This window comes from Malaclemys terrapin, chromosome 9, assembly GCF_027887155.1.
Source record: "Malaclemys terrapin pileata isolate rMalTer1 chromosome 9, rMalTer1.hap1, whole genome shotgun sequence".
Lineage (NCBI taxonomy): Eukaryota > Metazoa > Chordata > Testudines > Emydidae > Malaclemys > Malaclemys terrapin.
Window position 1 is genome coordinate 3,257,883 of NC_071513.1, and position 5,504 is coordinate 3,263,386.

Here is a 5,504-nt window from a genome sequence, read left to right on the forward strand (position 1 = left end):
ATGCCTAGGGAGAAACACAAACACAAATACAGTAAGCAGAGATCCTGATCTTCTAAATAGCAACCTGTAATTGCTTTTTGTACGTTAATGTTAAATTATTATTAAGAACATCCAAGGGACCGGTTTCAATGGAGCCACTCAGAATTTAAACTGATGCAAACAACAGTGGGTCTGGCAAAAGCAGAGATTTTTCATTAGTTGTTTGAGAAATGCAATGGCTAAAATCATCCAAATTTCACGTAGCAAAGTCAGAAGAAGCAGATCTGTACTGCTCGTATTAGCTGTGTGGTGGTAATAACTTCATTCTTCATTCTAACCCAATTCTTAAATTGTTAAATTCCAGCCTAAAAAACCAGTCCTGTAGCCTGTATGGAATCAGACCCATTCTTGCTGTTTCTGTGAACAAAGCGGAGGGATAAGACAATATCTTCTGGACAGATTTGTACGAAGCAGCCAGACAGAAGAATCTCTCTCACTGGAGCCTTGAGAAATGCTCAACTGGAATAAAGAAAACCACGAAACGTCCTTGCTCTGGGGTTTTGTTTCTAACTTGCACCTTTCAGCACGTTTGCTTAGTTGAGGATCACAGTTCTGTGAGACAACCTGGCTCCAGGATTCAGGACCACCCCTGCTCAGGGGACCCTGTATTTCCTGGCCATTTGGGACAAGTCCCAGGACTAATATTCAGGACCCCCCCCCCCAAATCCCAGCCGGCTGCTTTGGTTACAATGCTCAGCTGTGAAATGGTTAATATTAACATTTCAGGCCTCGGCGCTGACGCCCCCAGACACTTGCTTGCATGTCCCCTCATTCCAGGGCATTTTCCGCATTTATACCCATAAGCACCAGGGAGCAGCATTGCACCTGCTTGCAGCAGGAAGAAAAATCTTTACAACCCATAAGCTTTCTTTGGCTTTAAAGCAACAGTGGCACAGTCCCACTAGATGACGCTAGTAAGTCGTCATGATCCGAGAGGTATGGGCATGATTACAGGGGACCCTGGCTTTCCTGGCCATTTGGGACAAGTCCCATGACTAATATTCCCCATAATGCACCTTGCTGAATCACTGATGGCGTGAATGTGGGGTCAGTTGTGAAGGCAGCTAGACTAATTCACTGTCTTGCCGCTTGCAGAGGAATGAGCATCAGACAAACGGGAGAGGGAACCATCCCTTCCAGTCACCTTGCTAGCACCAAGTGCAGCATATGTGCTGTGAGGCCCTGAGAGTTACCACGGGGAAACCCTCATGGTCCTGTCAGCGATGGGAGGGACCCCTAGGCATGACGGGAGGAGAGAGCATTGGACTGGGACTGAGGAGACCTGGCTCTGCCACTGACCTGCTAGGTAACCTTGGGCAAGTCATTTCACCTCTTTGGACCTGTGTCCTCTCCCCCCTTTTTGTCCATTTAGTCTGAAAGCTCTGCTGAATGCCGGCGCTGTCTCTCATGATGTGTATGTGCATCACCAGGCGCAGGGAGCGCCCAGGCTCAGCTGGGAGCTCGCAGAGCTACTGTCATACAAATAAATAGATAAGGCAAGCGACGCCGACGAAGGGAAAGAGAGACTATCGGTAAGAACTGGGTGTTACATTCTCGGTATTGTTCTTGATCCCTTTGTAAAGTGCCTCCTACCCATACCTTGCTATGGAAATAACAACAACAGTAGTTCATCATAACAAACCTACCAAGATGCTCTCTGGGTTTTTCACCTTCCTGTAGAATCTGGCATAAGCCATTGCCAGGTATGAGGGCCATTGGTTCTGTTCCATGTGACAAATCCTGAATCGGGTATTCTAGGATTCGACCCAGTGGTTCATACAATTAACGAGCTTTAGTCAGGTTGTAACCAGGTAACTTGCTGTGTCCACTCCTTACAAGCTATTCTTTAAAACCCACTGTTCACAATGGAAGAAGATTTTGTCTGGTTTCATGTCACATTTCTGTAACACTGCTAACAACGTCCTGCTGTATCTCTCCTTGCACCATAGCAGGAAGACGCTAAGTTCAGGGAACTCGCCAAGATGCTGCATAGATACTAACAGTGGGTTTGTACTAACACTGTACATTATATATTTCATAGCTGTTTCTTACTCCCACAGCAATGCCCCCAGTCCTGACCCGAAGTAGTACAGCCCCATGGGCCCTTCGATTCTTGCCAAAGGAATGCTGACTGGCATGGTGGAGCTGGGAACAGAACCCGCTTCTTGGGACCCTGCATGGTGCCAAGTACTCTCAGCTCCTGAGACTTCAGGATCTGGGCCATTATATAACTCCAGACAGTCAGTGATGTGAGAGGAGACAGGTAGATACAGCTCAGGGAGTGAGGGGTTAAATGTCAGCTGAAGACGGACAGAAACCCAATAGTTCAGCTAGCCACTGAATGGAGCAGAGTGTGAGCAGGTAAAAGTTAATCCCATTTCTGAACGACTCCCCTTCCCAACCAGACAGCAAAACTCAGCTGTTGGCCAAGACAAGGAAGAAAGAGCTGCTGCGGTCTGCACTGGATTTACGTACAAATACATTCAAGGCAAAACTCCACTGACATAGAACAAATGTGCTGCCGTGGACAAAATGACCGCGGTTTGGCTTGGCTCGTGATTCAGGTTGTTCGGGTCGCTAGCGGGGGTAGGTGTCATGTATAAATCATTAGACTTGGCTCAGCCCACTTGGAGTGCAGCTTCCCTCCGTGACAGACGCCAGTTTAAACACACAAACCATTAGGGATGGATATGCACAGACGGGAGCAGCGCTCTAGTGCTGAGAATAACCTGGGGGCGATGTCAGAACATTGTGCGGGCACGTGTCAGCCACAAACACCCTCCGACGCTGCATGGGCACATGGTGTCTGACCTGTTGCGGTGATAGCCGGGCAGACGTCCATAGGTCAGCGTGTCATTCCCTAGGGTTTGCAGTGGACGTGGAAAGACGGAGCAGCAAGCGGAAAGTGATGCTGGCAGGCAGGCTGCTCTTGTTTGGGAACTATTCAGAGTCCGATGAACTTCTAATGAAAGCAACGGGTAGCACATAGTGGGGAGGGAGGCCAGCGGGGTGGCGGCAGTTTGTAGCAGGAGCAGCAGAGAGCCAGGCCTGGCCTGGGAATGGAAGTTACTGAGGGCCCTGAGACAGGCTGAGCGCTGACCACTGAGGAGAAGGGGGTGACAGCAGAGAAGTCCCCGTGGCTGGACTGCGCATAGAGGCGGCTGAGGAGAATCCGATTTTAGTCCCACCTCTCTCTCAGCTTTCAATGTGAATTGCTTTTCAGTTCTCTTCTGCCGGCTGGAGCGAGGAGTCAGGAATCCTGGAGTCTGACCCTGGCACTGACTCACCGCGTGTAGGCCAGCCCTGCCTGCTGGTTACTCACCGGAGGCCGCAGGGCCGAGGGACTGAGTAACGGCTGGAGTGAGGCCTGGGCTGGGCTCCTCAGCAGCCGGAGAAGCCGAGTTCCCTGCGCAGCCATTAAACCAACAGCAGCCAGAAGCGACACAACCACGATGCTGGCAGCCGGGGGAATCCACGGGCGCGGAGATGACGACCAGCGGCACTGGCCGTGTCTGAGCACAGCAGATCCATCCCTGTTGAACAAGGACAGAGGGGCACTGAGGGCTGCACATTGAACCCAGACCAGCTCTGCTGCCCGCCCCCCACCCCCCGCCTGAGCCAGCAGATCCCCTGGCTTCCAGGGCTCCCCAGTCCAGTCGCAGGCCTGGCTGAGTGACGCTGACTAGCAAATAAAACCATATCCCTCCTGCACCCCACCAGGGCTCCCTGAGTGGGGGGCTTGACAGCCCGGAGCTCAGAAATGTCGGAAAGTCTCTGTCACGCAGGGCTGGAATCGAATGGACCACCCAGCAGCCGCAGGCCACCAGCTGCAATGGGGAGCTGCGTCTCGACAAGCGCCTGCCCTGGCCGCCTGCTGCGCACACAGGCTGTGTAGACAAGGCGAGCTCAGACCTAGCGCTCCTCCGGTGCGGCTTTTCCCAGCCTAGCCTGCTCCCTCGGAAAAGCATAGCGTAGCTGGTATCGCTGCGTCTGCACGGCCCCAGGCGCTCTAGCAGTCGGGGCTCACGCCTCCTCCCAGCCCTGACCAACAGCCACGGCCTTCCCATAGCAAGCCCGTGTCCTGCACACCTACGTCTGCCGCTGGGGGTGGGCTGCGCTGCCAGTCCCCTCCTATGCTAGCCCAACCCTCGGGGGGGGGGGGGGCGCCACCAGCATTCTCCTGAGGGGGGGACCTGGGGCTCTAGCCCCTGAACTCAGCCCCCCCACACCTGCCCTGAGCGCCCCTCTGCTATTCCCCATATCCAGCGCTGAGCTCCCTCAGGCTGCCTCGGAGCCCAGCCCCACACACGCTCCCTCCCCTGAGCTCTTATCCAGGAAGGATGAAGAGCACCATCCCCACCAGGGGCCAGCCATTCTGGGCGCCCCGGACCCCATCCTCCTCCTGTCTCCCCACTTCCCCAGGAAGCTCCAAGAACCAGAGCCAGTCCTCCCATCCTCCCCGGGCTGGGGTTCCCGGTGTGCCCTGCTCTGCTTCTTGCCAGGGGCTGGGGGGCAAGTTGGCACACGGGTCGCAGCACCACTCAAATTTGGCCTGGCCTCCCCTCCAGCACGATGGAGGAGCAGCCAGGCCACATTTCCAGCTCCAGTCAGGGAGGCCTGGGTCCCTGCTCCCGGTGCCCCTGCATCCCGCTGCTATCTGTACTGCAGCAGCAAAACGGGGACCCTCTGGCTCTGCCCCCCGTGCTAGCTCCAAAGGTGGTTTCCATGTATGGAGTCTGGGGTTTGGACTCGCGTTTTTCTTCCCCTAATATCCTCCCAGAAGCAGTGACAGGAGCAGCACAGAACATCTGGCCAGCACCCAGGGCCTCTGACGAATAGCTGAGTCACCCAGATTACGTGACTTAAGAGTCTCCTGAACATCCGCTTGCCAGATAGTTGGCAAACGTACTACTCAGTTCAGCCGTCCTCCCCCCCAGAACTGTTCCCTCTGTTGGCACCCACTCACCCACTACCCTCTCACTCGCAGATCCAAAAGGAGTCGTCCCTGAAAAGGGAGCTTGACCGGGCAATATTATAATCCCGTCCTCAGCTCCTTAGCAGGACATCCAAGTGCAGAATGCACTTTGCTGGTGCTTCTGGGTGGTAGTGTAAAGAAGGCACACCCCTGCTCCCTGTGCTGGACATCTGCCCTTTGTATGCCTGTTTATTGTTTAGCTGGGTGAGATGTTTGGCAACTATTTTTTTACTCATTTTTCAGGGGGAAGACGCACTTCAGACCATCAGCAGTGTGAATCCACCTGAAATCAGCACTTTCAGTTTCATTTTCCACCCGAGCCCCAGAGGCCAGAACCCTACAACTGAAACTGGAAGCAAAGGGTGGGTTTTTGCTTGTTCTTGGGACAAGGCTCACAGGTTCAGCTGGATCCAATACCCATTCTGTCGGGTAGCAGACCCCTGAGATTATCTATGGGTCTGATTTATACACTGCTCTCCGTCTGCCAAAG